This window comes from Monodelphis domestica, chromosome 6 (assembly GCF_027887165.1).
Source record: "Monodelphis domestica isolate mMonDom1 chromosome 6, mMonDom1.pri, whole genome shotgun sequence".
Taxonomy (NCBI): Eukaryota; Metazoa; Chordata; class Mammalia; order Didelphimorphia; family Didelphidae; genus Monodelphis; species Monodelphis domestica.
The window spans coordinates 124,333,328-124,357,697 of record NC_077232.1 but is presented as its reverse complement, the minus strand read 5'-3'; the positions used below and the strand labels follow the sequence as shown (position 1 = coordinate 124,357,697).

General features: G+C 37.0%; 1 long non-coding RNA gene across 1 annotated transcript in view; it reads right to left on the bottom strand.

The window, feature by feature from the left end:
* Positions 1-3,148: 3,148 nt before the first annotated feature.
* The window catches only part of LOC130455049 (uncharacterized), a 71,680-nt gene continuing 50,458 nt past the window's right edge, over positions 3,149-24,370 (bottom strand). Inside the window, exon 3 of the long non-coding RNA XR_008912852.1 lies at positions 3,149-7,417. This is a non-coding gene — a long non-coding RNA (uncharacterized LOC130455049). The remainder of the gene's footprint in view (positions 7,418-24,370) is intronic.

Sequence of the window (24,370 nt, the reverse complement as noted above, 5' to 3'; positions counted from 1 at the left end):
CCGGGATCACTTAGGGATGCATGGCTGAGGTATATGAATAAATTGGCAAGAGATATTAAAAAGACATCAGAAAAATCAAAAAGAAAAGAAAAATCTCTGGATGAAAATATAGACTATCAAAGTCTTATGTGTAAAAATTCCAGGTAAAATAAAAATAAATGTATAACAGGTCCTTCAATCAGGGCCCAATCAAAATGATCTAAGTAATGATGCATTTACCCAGTCAGTAGCCAGGACTACAGAAAGGTAGCACACTATGGAAGGCAGAAAAGGGGACCAGATTATATGAGCCAAGTAGGAGCCAAGGTTTTGGGGATACTCGTCTGTGAGTATCTTCAGAGTGAGTGTGGACACAAGGAAAGCCTATGTCTTAACACATGTTAAACACAGTAACCTCGAGTCTTCACACTAGGTTCAAGACCTATGTATTGGCCTAGAAGTGCATCAATCCATCCTGGATTGGCTTTTCTTGGGCTCTATGCAATGGCTCTGTTGTCTTGTCCTGGAATCAGACAGAATCATTAAGCAAAGTCCCATAATTTATTTAAATAATCAGTGGCATCGTTTTTATAGTCACAAGCCTTTTAGGGCATGCATTAGCAAATGTATTTCAAACTTGTAGCACTGAAAAGTCACAAAGTTAAAGAAAAATTTAATGCTGGTGACATGTGCTTCAAATATAAAAAGGAGAGAAAAAATAATAAAAAAACTGAAAAAGTATATTGCACATGTAAGAAAATATATATTAATAAAAGAGCTTTAAAATTCAAAAATATAGCTTATAATCATTGACACTCTGTGTCAGTGAAGAAAATATAAAATGCAAGACTTTCTCACCAAAAATGAGATCCATTTCCTCTTAATATTTGGCCATGATCACTGTGAGTAGAAGGCAAATGAATTGAACAAGATTAACAATTTTTCATTTTTAAAAATACAGTAGTGCAAATATGTAGTTATCAAAATCCCCAAAATTCTCAATAGCCCAATTAATTACAATAGCAAACAAACACACTTTCATATTTCACATAAGTTGTATGACATTTAAAACCTATGGATTGATGGACATTTGTCACAATTTTTACAAACATAGCAATCCTTCAACCTTGGTATTTAAACATATTTTTTAAAACAAAGTAAAACTCATCTTGGGTTAAGAACATAATCAAGAAATCTATATATCATTCTGGTAGAAGTAAAACAGTGAGCTGAAGAGCATAAATAAAGGGGTGCTCCTTTTGGAGGCTTTTAGGGATACAAATGCCCTGAGAATAATTGCCCAACTTCCATTCACATGTGGGAAGGTTGAGGGTTATAAAATGTATTTCACTTCAGCTAATGGGACTTAGGGCAGGCAAAAATAACCAGATTGTTAAAAAAATCCAAAAATCATATTTAAAAAACCCTTAAAACCATTTGAGATATTTAGCACATTAAATTTTCCAAGGTTGTTAATACAATTATAACCAGTTCTGAAGTCCATCTATGTGATAATTTACAAAGTCAAAATAGAAAGGCTGGTTTTTCATATATGGGCTTATTCACAACAATATTTTCAGCACAGTTATAGGGGGAAAAACAACAGAATTTAAAAACTCAGTACATTCAAAATAAATTCAATCAACCTTCAGTTCAAGCAGAATAATATTGAATCCAGTAATATGTGAACTTAAAATCACAAAGTTAAACCATAACAAAAAATGCAATAGAATACAGAGATTTTTTAGAAACCATTGGAGTTTGAAATGCCTCAAGATATAGCCTTTAGTCTCTTCAAAGTTCCTTGGGGGTTTTCCATTTAAATGTCGATTGTCCGAAGGCAGAGTAGTAACAGCTAGGCAATGGGGTTCAAGGGACCCATCCAGGGCCCTATAGATGGGGAGTATCTGAGGCCAGATTTTAATTAGAGACCTCCCATCTCTGGGCCTGGTTTCCAGTTTGCTGGGCCACCCATTTTCCCCTTCAAAGTTAGTTGAATCTTCTCCCTGACACGCAGGTGAAGTTAATGCTATTACCAGAACAGTCAAAAGGTATCCTTTTAAACCCATTGCTTTTTAGGTTTCTGTTTGAAAAGATCTGTTTCTTCTCTCTAGTCTCTCTTTCCCCTGCTCTGATACCCCTGTGGCCAATACCCCCATCCACATGGAGGCTTAGCCTAAGGAAAAATTGCCCGTTCTCCTTTCCCTCTCTTCTCTCCCCTCCACCCATGTGGCCAATACTGTTACCAGCTGGTCTCAATGAGTCCTCAGCAATCTGCTCCAAGGATCTGGGTGATGAGCCGCCTGGGGTCACGCTCCTGGGTCTGGGGCTGGGGTGATGAGCCTTCTGGGTCAGAGGCAAGATAGGTGAGAGACAGACAGTTGGGGTGGGTCGGGCCAGGAGCCATCAGGTGACAGGCCAGGAGCAGAAGCAGGAGCCAGAGCAGGCCGCAGGCAGGAACTGATCAAGATGGTTTTCTAAAGAGCATCTTGGAGAATCATGGCTTTTAAAAAAAATTCTCTGGGTTAAAAAATTTTTGAGAAGTTCTCATCCAATCTAGTGGTCGCCATCTGTAAAGATTAAAATTTAGGAAATATGGGGAGACTGAGGCAGGTAGAAATTAGTTTCTCTCTGCAAGGAGTATTATATTTTTTAGAGGTTTATTGAAGATTAAGGATTAAAGAAAATACAGGATAAGCAACACGTGTCCAGGCCATAGAGAGGCCTAGACACAACCTCACCTACATTATGAAAAAAAGCCACATCTGCCTCAAAACGGAAGTCCAAGCGCGAGAGAGACCCTCAAAAGCCTTTGAATCAGCTTAAATACCTTCTCAATCTCGGCCCAGGTGAGATTACAAGGCATCCTGGGGAAGTGGAGCAAAGGCTCGTGGGGATTGTAGTCCTGTATTCGACTCTATTTTTTACAACCTCAATGGTATAATTGTTGAATTGTCTTTTTTAAAAATTTATTGAAATAAATATTTATTAAAATAAATTCTTCATGTTCTGATATTATTGTTATTATTTTTATTTTTGCTGGGTATATATATATATATATATATTAAACATTATTTTATTTGGTCATTTTCAACCATTATTCATTGGAAACAAAGATCATTTTCTTTTCTTCCCTCCCCCCCCCAACCACCTCTCCTATAGCCGACACGCGATTCCACTGGGTATCACATGTATTCTTGATTCGAACCCATTTCCATGTTGTTGGTATTTGCATTAGTGTTCATTTAGAGTCTCTCCTCAATCATGTCCCCTCCACCCCTGTAGTCAAGCAGTTGCTTTTCATCGGTGTTTTTACTCCCACAGTTTATCCTCAGCTTGTGGATAGTGTTTTTTAGATCCCTGCAGATTGTTCAGGGACATTGCATTGACCCTAATGGAGAAGTCCATTACCTTCGATTGTACCACAGTGTATCAGTCTCTGTGTATAATGATTTCCTTGTTCTGCTCCTTTCACTCTGCATCACTTCCTGGAGGTTGTTCCAGACTCCATGGAATTCCTCCACTTTATTATGTCTTTTAGCACAATAGTATTCCATCACCAACATATACCACAATTTGTTCAGCCATTCCCCAATGGAAGAACATGCCCTCATTTTCCGTTTTTTTTTCCTACCATAAAGAGCACAGCTATGAATATTCTTGTACAAGTCTTTTTCCTTATTATTTCTTTGGGGTACAAACCCAGCAGTGCTCTGGCTAGATCAAAAGGCAGACAGTCTTTTATCTCCCTTTGGGCATAGTTGCAAATAGCCCTCCAGAATGGTTAGATCAATTCACAACACCATCAGCAATGAATTACTGTCCCCACTTTGCCATATCCCCTCCAGCATTCATTACTTTCCATAGCTGTCATGTTAGCCAATCTGCTAGGTGTGAGGTAATACCTCAGAGTTGTTTTGATTTGCATCTCTCTGATAGTCTTGCTTTCTATGACTGGATGTTAAAATTTCCACTAAGTTCTGGTCTTTTCTTAGCAAATGTTTGGAAATCTTCTACTTTGTTGAATGCCCATACTTTCCCCTGGAAGTATATAGTCAGTTTTGCTGGGTAGTTGATTCTTGGTTGGAGACTCAGCTCTCTTGCCTTTCTAAATATCATGTTCCATGCTTTGTGGTCTCTTAGTGTGTTAGCCGCTAAGTCATGTGTGATCCTTATGGGAGCCCCCCTATATCTGAAGTTCTTCTTCTTGGCTTTTTGTAGGATTTTCTCCTTTTCTTGGAAGCTTTGAATTTGGTGATTATATTCCTGGGGGTTGTCTTTTGGGGATTTAGTATAGAGGGTGTTCTATGAATCCTTTCTATTTCTATTTTGCCCCCTTTCTCCAGAACATGTGGGCAATTGTCTTCTATAATCTCCTGTAGTATAGCATCAAGGTTTTTGTTTTTCTCTGGTTTTTCGAGCAGACCAATAATTCTCACATTGTCTCTTCTCCCTCTGTTTTCCTGGTCTGTGACCTTTTCAGTGAGATATTTTATGTTTTCTCCTAATTCATTAATTTTTTGGCTTTGCTTTATTAATTCTTGCTGTTTTGCAAGCTCACTGTCTTCCAGTTGCTTAATTCTGGTTGTTAGGGACTGGTTTTGCTTTTCAGCTTTGTCTGCCCTTCTATTAGATGCTTCCAGCTCATTCTCCAATTGTGAAGTCTTGTATATCAGACTGCTGATCCCTTTCTCCCATTTTTCTTTCCAGAAGGTTTCCATCTTTTGGATAAGCTGCAATTTGAGTTCATCCAGAGCTTGTGGATAATTTCCATTTTGGGAGGCATGTTTTGATTTTGTTTGGATTTCATCCTCTTTCTCTTCATTTCTTTGGGTACTCCCTCCATAAAATTTTCAAGTCACATTTTTCCCTTTCTTCTTGGAGGCTTTATTTTGGGTTGTGTGAGCCATTCCTTTGGTGGTTTTATTCCCCTTTCCTTTTTGGTATGGGGTCTGGGTGATATGGGCAGGTTTTCTGTGAATTTAGGTTGCCTCAGACTAGTTTTTCCCAGCCTCTGAGGTTTCTTAGAGTGAAGGCCCCTGTGCTCTGTGCAACTGCCCCTGTGTTCAGCGAGGCCACCCCAGTACTCAGTGCAGGATTCTTCCTGCACTGTTTCATTTCATGAAACTTCCCTGAGAGGTCATTTCCTAGCAGTCTTTAGATCCCAGGGACCCTGGTGTTCCCCCCCCCACCCCCGACAGAGACATTCCTCACTCACTCACTCACTGTCCCACTGAGAGCTCTGATACCTTACTCTGGTTTGGGGGGGTGGCTCAGTTCACGTTTTTGTGCAAGCTTTTCCTCCTTCTTATAGTGTGGAAATATTCAAACCCCACATACCTTCATTTCTGTGGGGTCCTGGAGAGTCCCTCCATTCTTCCAAAGGTGATTTTTATGCTCTTTTGAGGTAGTCTATTTCATTAGGTGCCAGGGAGAGGAAGCGATTCATGTCTAGATTGCAGCCATGTTTACCTGGAAGTCTGTTGAATTGTCTTTTAAGAACTGTTGATTAATTATTCCATTTTATTAAAAGTAATAAGTAATTTTCTTGATTGTAAGCTCAAAACTTCTCACAGGGTAATGCGAAAATTAAGCCACCTGTGACAAAATCATTTATCTTGTGTGCAACCTTTTATTCTGTCTGTAATCATAAAACAAGAATATAGAATGTTAATCAAGTGATTTGTTAAAAGTTAATGTATTGGGGGCAGCTGGGTGGCTCAGGGGATTGAGATCTAGGCCTAGAGATGGGAGGTCCTAGGTTCAAATCTATCCTCAGACACTTCCCAGCTGTGTGACCCTGGGCAAGTCACTTGACCCCCATTGTCTAGCCCTTACCACTCTTCTGCCTTGGAGCCAATACATAGTATTGACTCCAAGACGGAAGGTAAGGGTTTAAAAAAAAAGTTAATGTATCACTTTTCCAATTATCTCTCTTTGAACATGTGTGTTAGGTAATGTATCTGTGTGTCAAGAAAATGGGTATAAAAATAAACACTGGCCTGGGTATGGCGGAGCAGCTATAAGATGCAAAGCAGTCCCATGGCCTTAATGATTAAGCTGTCTTCAGTTTGACTGATCATTCACCACCTGTCGGGAAACCCTGGAGTCATGAGCAAGGGTGGACTTTGCCCATGGCATTACAATGTCTGAATTTAATAGTCCAATTTTATTTATTAAGAAGAACAAGCTAAATGCAGATGAGACACAATGCTGGAGATTTGTACAGGATCTTAGGACAGTGAACAACTTGATAAAGAAAACGTACACAGTGACACCTTCTCCAAATGATATTATCACACAGATTCCACCAGATGCCCTGTGGCACACAGTGATAGATTTGAGCAATGCATATTTCACCATACCATTGCACCCTGACTCCAAAAGATTTTCGCTTTCTAACAGGGACAAAATCAGCTATGCTACATGAGGCTTGTTCAAGGATGTTACGAATCAGTCTCTATATTTTGCCAACTACTTCATAGAGATCTAGCAAATATCAGTTTCAAACACAGCAACTTAGTGCACTTTAGTGCAGTATGTGGATGATTTACCTTTAGCATCACCAGATCCAAAGACATACTTGGAAGATTCAAAAAGACTATTGATAGAGTTTTATAAGAGAGGACACAAGGTCTCTAAGAAGCAGATTCAACAGGTACTTCCAAAAGTAGAATATTTTGGATTTATCCTGGAAAAGGGTACCAGGAAAATTGCAAGCAAATGGATAGGTGTATCCCTAGTACCAAGAAACAACTCAGAGCATTCCTAGGGGTTGTTGGTTTTTCAAGACAGTATATCATAGGGTATCATAGGGTATTCCCATATTCCCATATTTCAAAGTAAGGGCATCACTTCAGGGATGTTGGCACAATAATTTGGGTTGAATTTAAGACCTATTGCATTTTACAGTTCTATCCTAGATCTGGTTGCACGAGGAATGGTACACTGCCTGAGAAGCATTGTTGCAACTCTTCTCATGGTGAAGAAAGCAAATGATATTGTACTGAGATGCAAGTTACATGTGTATTCTGCACATCAGATTGAAAACCTATTATGATCACAGAATTAGCATACTTTTACAAATACAAGAATATCTCAGTATGAAATCATTTTGCTGGGTAATGATGACATAAACCTTCATAGGTGTGTACCAGTGAATCCAATAACTTTGATTCCAGAATTGCCATTAGGTGAAGAACCACTGCATGATTGTAACCAAAGGGTGGAAATGATGTATAAGACTAGAGAAGGTCTTAAAGACACACCTCTTAGTGATCCTGATATGGAGTTATACACTGATGGATCCTCACAAATCTATGGAGGACAGAGGGTCACAGGGGCAGCTGTAGTAAATAATGACAAAATGCTTTGGCATGCATCATTACCAAGTCATGTTAGTGTCCAGTGTGCTGAGTTAAAAGCTTTGATTGAAGCCCTGGAAATGGCAAAAGGAAAAAGAGCAAATATATTTACTGATTTTGCTTATCTTTTTTCCATGATACATGCCACCAGATTTATTTGGAAGAACAGAGGTTTCATAACATCAGCTGGAAAACCAATTGCATATGATACACTTATTAACAGTCTCATAAAAGCTATAGAATTTCCAAAAGAGTTGGCCATGATCCATTGCAAGATGCATACTCATGGAAAGGATAGGATATCCCTTGGAAATAAAAAAAGAAGATATAACAGCAAAATATGTAGCTATATTTGGTCCCTACCATGTACTGAGTCTTTCCCTGGTAGAAAGGCATGATCTTACCAAAGCTTTCCATGGGGATGAGATTCAGTCATGGAAAGAACAGCTTGAGGCTAAGTTAGTTAAAGGCATTTGGGTAGCTCAAGGAGGAAAACCAATTCTTCCCAGAAAATTATACCAACATCTATGCAATGTAATTCATCCCAAAGGTCATTCTGGAGTGCAATCTATTTTATATGCAGTACAAAGATACTGGATGGCCCCAGGGATTACAACAAATTCCATTAGAATTTGTCAGGCATGTGACGTATGTAGGAAATTTAATCAAGGACACTTTAAGGACAGCATTGGGAGGCAAACCTTTAAGTTATATGCCTTTCCAATGTCTACAAATAGACTACATAAACATGCCTAAAGACAAAGGATTCAAATATACATTGGTTATTGTGGGTAGACTGACAAGATGGGTTGAAGCATATCCAGCCAAGAAAAGTGACACAGCCATAGTAGTGAGATCTTTACTGAAAGACATAATTCCTAGGTATGGCATTCCTGATATCATAGACTCGGATAGAGGGAGTCATTTAACTTCTCAAAGTTTGCAAGGAATATATAAGAACCTGGGTATTAAAAGCAGTTTCCATGATGTATATAGGCCACAGAGTTCAGGCCAAGTTGAATGAATGAATAAAGAATTAAAAACATTAATAGGAAGACTATTCAGAAACCCACTCAAAATGGACAAATGTTATTCCATTAGCATTGTTTCCTCTAAAACAAGACCCAGAGGTGACTTGCATGTATCCCCATTCGAGATGTTATATGGTCAACCATTATGGCATGGTAGGATTGCATATTTGTCTATGCTAAAAAGGAAATGTTTACTTCATCAGTACCTAGTTGAAATAAAAAATAGGCTGGAAGAACTAAGGAAGCTAGGATTATTAGTACAAAGGGTACCATTGGATTTCTCATTGCACAAAATAAAACAGGGAGATGAAGTATATGTGAAAAATTTTAATAGAGAAACACCTACAGAACCAAGATGGATAGGTCCTCTAGATGTGATTATGGTTACTCCCACATTGGTCAAAGTATCTGGGAAAGATCCATGGTATCATGCTTCACATGTAAAACTACATTATACCCATAATGTTACTACCGATATAGAAGAACAAGAAGTAACAACTTAAAGAAAATGCATAAGAATATATCTGAAATATTGCCAAAAGCCCTAGCAATATCTTAACAATTGTCCTTATAAATTGAAAGCTATATATGAGAGTGGAATAAGAATAAAAATGAAAGCACTGCACATAACAAAACAAGAACAACAATACAAATGAGAGACCTGAGAGTGTAAGTTATAACAGAAATTAGCAATACAAAAGCAATGATGAAACAGTCCCATATATGAAGATTATAGCTCCAATAAGAAATGATCTCTTCTTACAGTTACAACATGAGAATGAAACAAAGTTCATTAACTAAGAAGACACGACTCTGCAAAACACATTACATAATTCTATCTATACCAAGAAATTAAGAACCATAGAGTAAAAGAAAAATTTTATCTCTAAGAAAAATTCAAAAGTCAAGATAATCTCCTAATATGAATACCTGAAAGAAGCAAATCTACATGACATGAAACCCCTTGTGAAATTAAACTTCAAATGGTATGAAATAATATCATATTTGAAAACCATAAATTAATACATCTTAAAAATCTACTTAGTACAACATAGTACATACTCCCATACATGAAGATTATTGCATGGAAAAGCATACATCCACACATGAAGAATCAAATCATAAAGACTGACAAGCACTCATGAAGAATTCAAACTTACTTCCATCCACAATGCATACAAGAAAAATCAGTCTTACACACAGGCATACAAGGGACTTACATGCATGCATGTTCCTGTATGTTAAAGAACATTGGACTTCAATCAAGGTGATATGACAGATAACACATGTAAGCTGAACAGATGAAAAGCCCAAGACCTGTATGTTTTCTACAATCAACATCAAAGACTTGGAAAGACTTTGCAATCTAGAATTGATGGTGAAGAGGTCACGTAAGAATTCATCATACATATTAACTTCACACATAGGTACATACACATATATACAACCACACACAAGCACAAAGTAGAAAGGAATCTCATGGATTGGGTAAACACTGAACATAAATCTACCATGGTGAAATATCTTGCTTGACTTGGGATGGATGAGATTATAGAGGCTGGACTTGGTACTATAGGGTGAGTCTTTATTACATGATCATTTACAGCTCTCAAATCCTGTATGAATCTGTAGACAATTTTGCCACCTTGATCAAGTTTTTGTTTTTTTATTGGCAGTATGGGAGTATTATATTCTGATAAACATGATATGATCCCTTGTTGAAATAGGGCCTAAATAATAGGTCTTATTCCATCTATAGCTTCTTTACTCAAAGGGAATTGATTAACAGAAGGAACTGGTCCTTCCTTGGTTCTCACTATTACTGGAGTAGCTGATTTCAATAGGCCTACATCTGTGGAAGTCTTTGTCCATAAATCTTCTGGTATATCCTCAGGAATAGGATATATTAAATCCCACTCATTCTCTGCACTGACTGAATCTAAGTACATCAATGGAAAAGCTTTCAGAGATTCTTCTGGGAGTTGTAATGATATATCCCCAGTGTCAGTACATTGAATCATTACTCGCAATTTACAAAGCAAGTCCCTCCCAAGAAGGTTCATTGGACATTCAGGCATATGAAGAAAAGCATACTCCATAGTTAATGGTCCTAGAGTTATTTTAGGTGGTAGTTTTGCTACTCTTTAAGGTTTTCTAGCAGTTCCAATCACTTCCATAGTACCAACAACTTTACAATCTTTAGGAAGACTTTGCAAAATTGATTTACTGGCTCCAGTATCCACCAAAAGATCATATATCCGATCACCTATAGTTACAGAAACATGGGGTTTAGTACTATTTGGAGGTTGGAAGGTTTCAGGAATTCATGCAAGCACAGTAACATTAGTACAAAGCTCAGTCATTTCCTGTTCATACAAGTCTACATCAGTTTGAATTACATGACTTCCCCAGGATTTTGTATCAACAGCTTTTATATTATTCTCATGGGTCCTTAAATTCTCCATCTGAGTATCATTGTTCCCATTTACAATTTCGTTATTATTATTTAGTTTATATTCTTTATTAATTTATCTTATTCTATATTTATTAGTATTTTCTATTAAATTTATATTACAATGTTCTTTGTACAATTATTTACACCAATTATATCTTCCTTTAATTCAATTAATTCATTCATATTACCATATATTTTATTTTCATTACTCCCAATTTCATTTATCCTCAACTAATTTTCATTTACACCGCACTCATTTCTTGATTCATTCTCATGTGCCATAGGGGAAACTTTCATAAGGCACTAGAATTCTTACTCTGGTCACCCTTTACTACTTGGCTGTATTTAAATCTTGCTCCAACATTTACCCAAGACTGCATAGTACTAAGATCTGGTGCTTGTTGTCCCTGGCAAAAGGTATTTTGACTTTGATTTGTGTACCTATTTTGATTATTGTTATCATTATTATTAGTGTTGCATCTGTTGTTATTATTATAATTATCATTACTACTTCAGTTATTGTATTTATTAAACCCATTATTTAATTGTCTTCTAATCTGATTCCTTAATCTGTAGTCTCTGTCCAAATGTCCAATTCAATTGCAAAGGAAACAGCACCTAGTGACTGATCTCTCATTAGGCTTATAATTGTTATTATTATACCTTGGTTGTACAGATCTCAATGCAGCCACAACTTTTATTTCTTTAATTCCACTGTCTTTAGCCTTCATTTCAGCTTCCTTTAATTTCCTTTTCAAGTCCTCAACAATGGTATCTCTCTCATCATTTTTATCCTCTGGGTCATTTGTCAAAAATGTGGATTTTCTCCTTAAGTTATCAAGAGCTAATTCTTCCCAGTCAGGGTAATTTGTTTTAAAAAAATTGTCTAACCTTTGGGATGGCATTCTTTACAAAGACCCTTTTGATAAGTGCAATTGTGTTTTTTATCCAGTAGATCCATCCCTAATAAAGTTTCAGCTGCCTCGGTTATCCTTTCCAGGAAAACTGCAGGAGCTTCAGAGATCTTCTGCTTTATAGCCTCAAATTTTGACCATGCATTGGGCCCTTTAGTATATCTCTCCATTACCTCTAGGATTGCATCTATTGCTTCTATCTACTTATAAAACATCCCCTCATCTGTTGTATCCCGCTTTAAGTCCTCTGGCCAAGATTGTAATAAAGGATATGTTCTTGCCTCCTGTGTAAATTTGATTCTGTCTCTCTTTGTCAACACCTCTTTCATTAGTAGTGCAAAATTACTGAAATTGGGATCATATAAATCAATCGCCCTGTACATTTCTTGAATTACTTTATTTGGTTCATCATTGAAATTTGTGGTCCTCCTTTTGATGTATTCAAGGCCCTCCAGGGAAAATCTCATGCATTTTGATTGTATGTACCTCATTTTGCTTAACTACTGGCATATCTCTTAGTGTACATAAATTTACTATTCCTGCTACTTCCTCCTGTTTTAGCCTATTTAGGTTTCCCCCTTCGTTGTTTAATTTGTTGTTATCATGTACACAGCCTTGGTTCATATTCATGTTGTTTATAAATTGCTCCAGTTTATCCATTTGATTTTTATCACCATCAGCTTTAAGTCAGAATCCCTTCTAACCCAGGTTAGTAAATCTTTAAGACACTTTACACAAAGGCACCCAAGGGCAGGATACTTGTATACAATACACCTATAGATCACAGCAAGAGGTACCTATGCAATAATATCACACAGTTTTAGATCCATTCAGCAGCTTCATACAATCCATGCCAAAAACATAATGGCAGTTGGTAGGGAAGGACACAAACACAAAATAGGGAATATACATAATACAGTGGAAAAACATCACTAGCATATTGCTAATCATGTCTACTGACATGTCAGCTTCCATTGTCAAATTATTATACAGAACAATATTATTACACTGTAATTTGTACATACAACAAAGAAAACAAGAAATAAATTTCAAATTTTAAAGTTTTTCCCAAGATGGCCACTCCAAGATGGCTACTGGGGGTCTGTGGAGCAGCCTCACTAACCACCCTGAGAAAGCAAGCCCCTAGAATTCTATGTGGCTTACCCACTAAGCTCCTAGCCACCTAAATATAGAGTAGAATTTTGGCATAAAACTTCTCTCTTTATACTTAAAAAATACTTATACAATAAAGAGACAAATAAATCTAGCCTCTTCAATCTAGCTTTGATCTCATTAACCTAGCTGGCTCAGTCAAAACTGTTATGATAGGATTTGGGGTGAGGAAAGAACAAAAGGGAAAGTATAAAATTCAGATTCATTGTTTGGGAAGGAAGGAATAAGGGTTTAGGAGTAAACTATACTTATACTTCACTTAAAAGCTAATAGCTATAAAGTAACTAAACTATCTTATTAAGCTAAGCATTAACTTTCCAGAAGTCCAATCAAATGGGCCAGGATCTTCAGTTGGTTGATATCCAAGCAGGTCCAGAGATGTTACTGATGCTGCCAGCAGCAAGATCTAAAACCCTTGGTCTCAGGAGAAAATCTTCTTCAAGCCTTAAACTCAGATCCTACCAGGAGAGAAGACTATGAGATGAAGACCATTGGGCATAGAATTTTCCCAGATATGAAGGCTAAGGCTCCCATGTGACTCTTAGTCACATGATCCTGTCAATCACTCTGAGGTTTGCATCTCTCAGTTTTTGCAAATCTTTCATCCTTTATCACAGTTGAACATACTTATTCTGAATGTAAACTCTTATGCCAAAGAGGACTTCCCCCTAATTGGCATTTTGTCTGTGCATCTATCAATGTTTTTATTTTTACTCTCATCTCTAACAATTACAACTCCCTCTTAGAAAAATGCAATATTGTATGTGCTTTTAGCTAGAAGATACTTAGAGTTATAAGATAGTTATATTTAAATGATCCATTGGGGAGACAAGTCTTCCAAAGGATCACAGGGGGATTTTGTCAAGGAAGTTCATCTCCTCCCCCTCCTGAGTAGCTTGACCTGTCAAACATTCCTGACATAACACATTTGTGCCAGGTTTGCTTCCCTCTATGGGTTGTACATCAATAAAAGTCATGGCTTTGGGGTTTGGGAGGGGGAGAACCAAGAAGAGAAGGAAGAAGGAAGAGGTCAGGATCAGAGCAGGCAGTGAATGGAATGGAAAAAGGGACTTGCAGGCTAGGGACCACATGGTTAGGTTACTTATAGGAATGATTGTCTATCCTTTCTAATAAACTTCATAAAATATATATGTATATATATGGGTAGAAATATTATTTAAATTCTTACACTAACATTCTAACATTATAAGATTAAGTTAATGACATTCTAATAACTAACATATAAAGCAAGATTAGGTAGATAATTTAAAATTCTAGAGAGATTAAGCACAGATAGATAGCATAGTTAACATAAATTAAGTTAGATAGTGTGAGGAAGAGATTATAACACCAGTGACATTGGCAAACAAATGCAAGGAAATGGAATGTTGAATGAACTGTCAATCAACAAGAGAGAAGGAAAATACCAAAAGAATCTGAGGAGGAGAAGGAAGTTAGAAAGTCAGCATCTGAAGAAAATCACTTCTGCCCTGGAAGACTGGGGAAGAAGGCTGATAGATAGGCTTTCTCTGAATTCCTGACTATTCATTGATTTAATATTGAAGAGTGGAGCTTAGCTCTGAATAACAGCTTAGCTCTGAAGAGCCTTTTCAGTTCAACAATGATATCCCCTCTTAGACTTAATTTCATTTCCCCTGTATTGAACTTCATAGGAGTTTAGGGAGACCTGATATTCCCTCTTTCTTCTCCCACCTTCCGTATATTCCCTTATTCAAGAATAAACCCCTTTTTCAGAAAAGAGCTATAGTGTGAGATTAGTCTTTTGAAACTGCTAATAACTTATCATCTGAGGAGAGCTGTTAGGATCAAATGTGATAGGAACAGGAAGTGAGGTGGGAGGGAAGGAGTGCAGATCTTGGCCTTTCCTCTATCTTATTTCCTTGTTCTATTTCTCCACCTCATATCTATTACCATAAATACCTTAAAGGAAGTGTCTATTACAATAGTAATGTTAGGAATGGATATTGTTTATAAAAACTTTTACTTAGGACAGACTATAGTCATTAGGAAGTAAGGAAACTATATTGTTGTTAACGAACTGTTTAAATTGTTGTATTTGTTTAAACTATTAAGTTAAGTTAAAACAATTGTTTTAAAATCAAATTTCTGTATTGTACTTCTATGATCTATACCACTCTCCTTAATCCCAAACCTTAGAATAGGGTTAGGCAGTTTAGAATAATAAAGACAGACTAGGATTTTTATTTGGGGGGGATTGAATACTTTAAAATAGTATAGTATCATAGCTTAGGCAGTTAAGAAGTATTTATAATATTAAAGGTAAATATGAAATGACTAATGAAGAAGTACTGGATGTAAATTCTGCCAAAGACAAAAATAATGGGAATTTGTTAATGAGGATTTTGAGAAGTGACTAAATGGATCTGCAGAAAAGCAAGAGGTTTGGACCTTTGGGAGCTGCCAATCAAATGAGATGGAGTCAGAGTTACAATGGAATCTTGAAGAGAACAGTTAGGGGAAACCCAGCTCCCTGAACTGATTCTTCCTTCTCTGACTGTTGAAAGAGAAGGTGGAAGAATATCTCTCTCTTGGTCATTGATCATCTGTTTACCTGAGAGTTGAGAATACTTGTGGGGTTAACTCAGTAGAAAACTCATCAGCTTTTCTGTCACCATCTCCCCTTAGAGAAAGATAACATTATTTCCTGGGTTAGAAATATCTTGAACTCTTCAATCAACAGGGATAACTTAAATTTACAGGGAGACCCAATTTCCTCTCACCCCTACCCTCTCCCTACCTCCTCTACTTAGAAGAATAAAATACCTCTTAGTGAAAGGTTGGGTTGTAGGATTTAGTCATTAGGAGAAGTCTTTAAGTTTATCATCCTGAGAAGAACATTGCAAGACCATTAAGAAAGGAACAGGAAGTAAAGTAAAGGGAAGAGATCAAGATCCAGTCTCCCCCCTAGCTTATTTCCTGGTGCTAAGGCTCCAATACTTCCTTCATATCATAATTCTCCTAATATTGGTATCTATCACAATGGCCAACTAGGTGTAACAACAGAGCCACAGTAGTAAAATCATTTCTAAAATAAATAATTCCTAAATATGGCATTCCTGATACTATAGACTTAGATCCGGGGATTCATTTCACTTCTCAAATCCTGCAAGAACTTGGGCATAAAAAGTAGTTTGCATGATATGTATATACAGACCTCAGAGTTCAGGGCAAGTTGAACAAGTGAACAAAGAACTGAAAATAACCATAGGAAAACTCTGTGTACAAACACACTTGAAGTGGACAGAAGTTCTTCATGTAGCTTTATTTCAACTGAGGATAAGACCCAGAAGTGACTTGCACATATTCCTCTTTGAAATGCTATATGGTCAACCTTTGTGACATTGTAGAACAAAAAATCATCGTATGTATTCATGCTAAAAGGAGAATGCCAACTCCATACCTATTTGGTGGAAATACAAAATTGGTTGGAGGAATTGAGAAAGCTAGGATTATTAGTACAAAGAGTATCACTGGAATTCTCAATACAAAATATCAAGCCTGGAGATAAAGTGTATGTGAAAAATTTTGCTAGAGAAACATAAACAGAATCAAGATGGATAGGCTCTATAGAACTAATTATGACTACTCCCACTTCCGTTAAGGTTTTTGGAAAGGATCCATAGTATTATACTTCACATGTAAAACAGTATTATTTCTTCGATATTGACAGTGACACAGAAGATGTGAAGAAAATCTTGAATAGAATGCATGTGAATATAGAAAAACTCTGAAATATGGCCAGTTACCCTAGCAGTAACTTCACTACTCCCCACAACTGAGAGACACAAGAGTGCAAGATAAGACAGAATTAAAGCACTGCAAAAGAGTGATGAAATATTCCCAGGTATCAAGAAAAATAATTCCAAAAAAGAACAGATCTCTGCTAATAATGAAACATAGGTTAATTAACAAAGAAACCACATCTCTGCCAAAACACACTAAATTGTTTATAATTTCTATCTATACTAACAAGAAAGTATAAACCAGAGTAAAGAAAAATTCTATCTCCAATAAAATTCAAAGATCATAAAAAATCTCCCAATATTAACATTTCAATGAAACCAAATCTCCATAAAATCAAAACGCCATAAAACTAGACTTCAAATTATAAAAGTCAATAGCAAATTTCAAATTTATAGGACATGTTTAAAATCTAATTATTATAACACTTATTTTTGCTTTCAAATGGGGACAGACTCAACTGTGTTATACCAGACTAGTGCAAGGATTTAGTGAGTCTGCTTCAATATTTTGTCAACTTCTTCAGAGAGATCTAGCCACCATAACTTCAAATGTAGCAGATTAATACATTATGTGGATGACTTACTGCTAGCATCACCTGACCCAAAAACATATTTGGAGAATTCAAAGAAGTTATTGATAGAGATTCATAAGAGAGGACATAAAGTTTTAAAAAAGAAAACTCAGTGGGTCCTTCCAACAGTCAAATACTTGAGATTTATCCTGAAGGGGGGCACCAGGAAAATCCCTAATAAAAGAATAGTAGAAATGGAGAACCTAGGCATCCCCAGAACTAAGAAAGAACTTGGAGGTTTTCTAGGGGTTGCTGGTTTCTTGAGAAAATACATAGTAGGATATTCTCATATTTCCAAATGTTCAACTGATTTGACAAGGAAAGAAATTAAAGAACTGCTGCAATTGAACAAAGGACATCTACATACTTTGTTATGGTTGAAAGGAGCTATTCTATCAACTCCAGCTTTGGGAATACCAGATTATGAGAAAGAATTCCACTTGTATGTCCATGAAGTTATGGCATTGCTTCTGGAATGCTAGCACAGTATTTTGGGCTGAATCTAAGGACTATTGTGTTTTACAATTCTATCCTCGATTCTGTCACACAAGGAATAGTGCATTGTCTCAGAAGCGTTGTAGCTACAGTCAAGAAATCATATGATATAGTACTGGGATGTAAATTGCATGTGCATTCTGCACACCAAATAGAAAAAACTGCTATGGTTGAAGAATATGCATTCATTCACCAATGCAAGAATATTCCAGTATGAAGTCATTTTGTTAGGCAATGATAGCATCACAGTTCATTGATGTGCACCATTGAACCCAATGACTCTGATTCCTGATTTGTCAATGCGTGGAGAAGAATTACATGATTGTGGTCAAGTAGTAGAAATGATGCACAAACCAAATGCACACCTTAAAGACATATCTCTTATCAATCCAGAAATAGAGTTATACATGAATGGGTCCTCCTATATTCACAATGGGAGAAAAATCACAGGGGCAGATGTAGCTGACAATGACAGAATACTTTGGCATGCATCATTGCCAAGTCATGTTAGCACCCAAGGAGCTGAGTTCAAGGCTCTGCTCATGGCCTTAGAGTTAGCTAAAGGAAAAAGAGCTAACTTTTTTTTGACTCTTATTATGCTTTCTCCACCATGCATTGGTCTTCATATATATGTAAAACAGAGGACATAAAACTTCTGCTGGGAAACCAATTGCATATGGAAAATCAATAGATCGTATTATAAATGCTGTAGAATTTCTAAAAGAGGTGGTCATAATCCATTGTAAAGAACATATTCATAGAAAGGACAGAATATCCCCAGGGAATGATAGAGAAGACCTAACATCAAAATACACTGAAAGGTTTGGACCCCACCAGCTGCTGAATTTCTCTGTGATTAAAGGTCATACTCTCACCGAAGCCTACAACAGAGAAGAAATACAGTCATGGAAGGAGCAGCTAGGCACTAAATTAATCAAAGGTGTTTGGATTGCTCAAGGGGGTAGACCTATTCTCCCTAAAAAACTATACCAACATCTATTCACCATAATTCATGCAAAAGGACATTATGGGGTTCAAGGAATTTTGGATATCATACAGAGGTTTTGGACAGCACCAGAAATAACAACAAATGCCATTTGAACTTGTCAGGCATGTGAAACATATTGAAAGTATAATCAAAGACATTTTAAGAACATAGCATTGGGAGGCAGACCACTCAGTTATATGCCTTTCTAATGTATTCAAACTGATTATATCAACATGCCTAAAGACAAGGGATACAAATATGCATTGGTTATTTTGGATAGACTGACAAGATGGGTTGAAGCATGTCCAGGCAAGAAAAATGACACAGCAACAATAATGAGATTTCTCTTCAAAGAGATAATACCTAGACATGGCATTCTCAATACCATAGAATTGGACAGGGGGGTCCCATTTCACTTCCCAAGTTGTGCAAGAAATCTACAAGAATTTGGGAATTAAATGCAATTATCACTCAGTTTATTGACCCCAAAGTTCATATCTCTGCTAAAATACTACATTGTGAATAATCTCTGTCTATATCAACAAGAAAGTATATATCAAGGGTAAAAGAAAGTTTCTATCTCCAGAAATATTCAAATATCAAAATCTCCTGATATCCAAATCTCCATAAATCCAGAACTCCAGAGAACCAGATATAAATTATAAAAAAAATCAACATCAAACTTCAAATTATAGGACACACTCAGAACTGATTTTAAAAATAGATTACATACATGAAGATTTCACATCATAGAAAACTGAAATGCAGGCATGAAGAGTTCACACTTACTTCCATGCATATGCACACATGAGGAAAAATCAATTTTACCCACATGCACACAATAATCTTACACAGATGTATGATCCTGTATGTTAAAATCATCAGAGAACACAGGTCTTTAATCAAAGTAAAACAACAGGCAAAATATGAATGCTGTACAGAGGAAGATTCAGGACCTGTATATTTGCATTCAATCAACAGCAAGGACACCAAAATAATTTTGAAATCAAGTACTGATGATAAGGGGTCACGTAAGATTTCATCATACATGTTAACTTCACATATAGGTCAATGCATATACATCCACACAAAAACATAACATGAAGAAGACTCATGGATGGGGTAAGTATATAACAACTAATAAATAGTGCAAACAAATATTTCACACTGACATGTTATTTGAGTTTCTGCAAGACTCAGGCAGGCAGGAAGTTACAAAAAATTCCTGTTTGAATGACTTCTGGTCAGAACTGTAAGAGATTAATGCTTCAGAAAACCTGGAAAAGCAGATGCAATGAATGGAAACTAGATCTGTCCATCAAGGAAAATTCCAGAGAAGAATGTGACCTAGAGAAGGCAGTTGAACAAAGAGATGCAAACTTTCTTACTTCTTTCCTGGGACTTTGGGAAAAAGAGCTAAAGGAGATTTCTCCATCTTTCTGGTTATTGGTTTCTCCCAGACAGATTTGGAGCTTGACTTTGAAGACCTTTGAAAGCTGTTAATAAATCCCTCTTAAAGACTATACAACTTTACTTATTCATCTTGAGATTTATAATAGTTTAGGGAAATCCTAAACTCCCTCCTATTCCCTTTACCCTTTACCTTTTTTTTCCTTTACCCCTCCTTCCTTAAAAATAAATCCCTGTTTCTGGTATTTTAGAGAGCTATCTGTTAACATTTCAGTAAACTTACCCATTCTGAATCCCAGTTTGATTCAAACTGTAAAAGATAGCAGAAGTTGGTGGGGAGGGAGAAGGGAAAAAATTCTGTCTTCCCATTACCTTATTTCTCAATGTGTTTACCCAGCACCTCTAATTACCATAAACAACCCAGTAAAGAAACCACCTAATACAGAATTCATATACAAATGTATCATAGTGTACATATGTAAAGTTTGTAGAGAAAAAACAATGTACATTTGTAAAATACTAATATATTAATCTACTAATTTGAGTTTTAGGATACTAACGTTTGCTAACAATTAACACAGGGAAAGTTAGATTAGGGAAGTTTGAAACCCAAGGTGTATTAGGGACAGAATGATATATTTTATAAGATAAGTTTGAAAGACATATAGTTGCTTTAAGAGTTAACAGAGGTCAGAGGAGTTCATAGTATGATTATTATAGTTCATTGTTATAGAAAATTTAGTTTGTTACAAAAATGTTACAAATTATTGAATTTGTTACTTGTATTCAAAATTATTTCTGTATTTGAATTTGAATTTCCCTACCCTTCCCATTGTTCGGTGAGAACCCATATCTTAGTTTAGGATTTAGACAGAATTAGGATGGTGAGAATAGGGTAGGATTTCTTATTTTAGGGGATGGTGGAATATTTAGTATAGTATATGTCATAGAATTGATTGTTAAAAGACATTAGTATATTATTCAGGTAAGTAAAGAATCATAATTGGCAAAAGTCTGGTTGATTTTTGTATGAAAACAGAAATGGGGGATTGTAATCAAGAGAAATGACCATATGAGATTTGAAGAAGATGGACCCAGGAGGGGCAAATGGAACATTCAGAGGACCTGTGGGGGATGGGAGAGTTCCAAGTACAAAGAAGTAGTTGGAGCCAGAAAGATTTCTGGTCTTGTCTTCTAGTCCTGGACTCAGAGAAGGAGACAGCTAGGAGAGACTTGTCTCAAACCCTTTTGCCTGAATAGTGTTGAAGAAAGTTCTTGCCCAATTGAAGACACCTGCTAGTTTAGAGACTGCATTTCCTTTAGGGGAAATTCAAAATAATTTTTTCTGAAGAGACTTTTGATCTGAACAGTTGCTAGAGGAAAGATATCAGGGACCTCCCATCTCTTCCCTCTACCCTCTCCCTTTTCCCTTCAAATTAAATAAAATACTTTTAGTGATAACAACATTGAGTTATAGTCTATGTAATAGAAAGGGGAACTTCAATCCATCAAGTATTAGAAAGATGAAGGAAACTCAACTTACCTTTGAGTCTGGACTGTGTGACTCCATTAGAAAACCTGCTCAGCTCCAAGGGGAGGAGGACAGGAACTATGCCACAGAAATCAGTCCTAAACAACAGCTGCTCTTTGGTTCCTTCATCTATCCAGTTCCCCTCGCTAATATATGATGTACATTGTAAATAAGTCTCTGACAGAACTCATACAGGCAAAAAGGTGAATAACTTTTTTTGTCTGAATCACTTCACACAAAACTGAGCTCATGTATATATGCAGTATGTACAGTGAAAGAGTAATTTGAAGAAAACCTGCAAACAGAGGCAATGGATGGAGGTTTGCAGAGCTCTCCATCAAGTAGCATTCCAAAGGAGAATGTGACTGGGAGGAGGCAGTTGAGAGAAACACCCAAACTGCTAAAAATCTCTCTCTTTCTCCTGACACCTGAAGGAGGAAGGACTGAGAAGAGCCTTTCCTTGTTGGAATGATTTTTTTTCTCTGATTATTGAGATGTAACTCAATGATCCTCAAACCTGTTAGCCACATCCCTCATACAAGAGTATAATTTTATTTCTCAATTTAGGATTATTTAAGATCAGGGAAACCCTAAACCCTCTCTACTATCCAATTTCCTTTTCCTTCCCTTTCCTTAAATAAACCCCTTGTTCCAACAATTTAAAGAGTGAGTTATCTATCAGATATGTCAGGCAACTTACTCAGAACTGAATCCTTGTTTGTCACCAACTGAAGAGAGTAACTGAAGTGTGAGGGAGAAGAGAGGAGGGAGACAAAAGGGAGGAGGGGGCAGGTCTGATTCCTCATTACCATAATCCATAAAGGATTAACCACCTAATACAGTATGTATTATATGTAATATTTGTATAGGAAACATATGTGTACATATATAGAATACTAACAGGCTAATAAACTAACATAAGATAGGGAAGAATTAACATATTAACCCTTAACAGACAGGGACAGAATAGTTTATGGAGGAAGGGGAAATTCTGTACACAGAGAGTTAGCATTAGGGAAAGAATAAACCACAACTTAAAGGAAAAAGAGAAATAATCATTTACATAAACATTTTAAGTGTTACATTTTTACATAAACATAAAAGATATGAGGAGTAGAAGAAAATACATTGATTTCATAGTCACAAAGTACATTATTATAGAGTTTATGCATTGTTACATGTTGTAAAAATTATTATTACCCCCCCAATCAAAATTGTAACATTGTTACATTGTATTACACAATATAACCCAAACTAAACATTTTTCCCATAACCCATATTTTAGCCTAAGATATGTTTCAGAATAGGACATAGATGGGTTAGGCTGAGATTTGTTTTGGGGGTGGGATATATTAAGTAGTGGGAATAGCAAATAGAACAGATTATCATAGGAATAGAATTAAGGTAAGTAGTTCTCTTGGGATCAAGATGACACCATGCATACAAGACAAAATGGGGAGAGAGAAAAATCCAGAGACTTGAAATGAAAAAGCCTGGAGAGACTGCAAAGATTCCATCAGCAGTGGGGGGAGGGGGGAGAGGTTGAGAAGGTTTGGAACCTTGGGAAAGGGAATAACCCAGAAAGAGTAAGTTGGCCTGCTCTCTCTCTTTCTCTGTGAGACTGCCAAAGAGTAGGTCCACTTTTGACTGGATCCCAATCCCAGAAATCTTTTCTTCCATGAACCTGATCACAATCCTCTCCAACCAATGAGTGGACAGAGACTTGGAGAAAAAAGGAGTCCACAAGAAGACTTATCACAATCTCCCTTTCACCTTGACTTGAGATACCTGCTGTGCTGCGCCCAAACCCAGGCTTCAACACTCTGAACCTCGCAGGAGCTCAGGCCACCAAACCTGGGTTGCCTAACATGGGGGGGGGTGGAGTTTAGCTAGCAAGGGATCCCTTTTTCTCTCTTCCCTCCCGACCCCAATCAACCAGCCATTTCAACCTTATCCTTCATCCCTGTTGTTTAGAATAAACTTGTTACCAAACTTTAGCTGACTCAAGACTGCATGAAGGGCACTTATAGCTGAGGGGGAGAGAAGTGATCTCTCTCTCTCCTTAGAATAAGAAGCTTGCTATTTAGAAAGAGCCTGGCAGTGGGGAGTGAACAGGCAGGCTTAGCGAGGAGCCATAACTAGAGAGGAGTGAAAGGGGGAAAGAATACTCACCCTTGTGGAAAAGGCATGGAGAGAGAGAGGACTTGCAAGCCAGGTCATGCAAGAAACAAGGCTGGGGACCTGTCTGTCAATCAAGGAGAAGGTTCCAAATGGAATGTTCCCAGAGGAGGCAGTGGAAGCTGGAGGGGGAGGAACTGATTCTCACTCTCTAGGGTTGACTGACCAGGAGACTTTGGCTCTCTGGATTTTTCTGACCAAGGGTGGCTGGCTTTTGTCCCAGGCTGAAGGACCCTTGAGGGGGGATTCTGAAATTAAGCTGAGAGACCCTGGTGGCTCTTGTGAATTGAAAGAAGAAAAGAAGAGTTTAAACAGTTGTCCTCCATCTCTCTGGCTGTCTTGGAATCATAGCTGTGACTGGACTGATTTACCAAATTCCTCCTTTCCCTTATTATAGATTAGGGAAACCTTCATCCCTATTACCTCAGTTTCCCATCCTATTGTTTTTCCAATAAAGCCCTTACCTGAGAAAGAAAAAGAGTATCTTTGTAGACC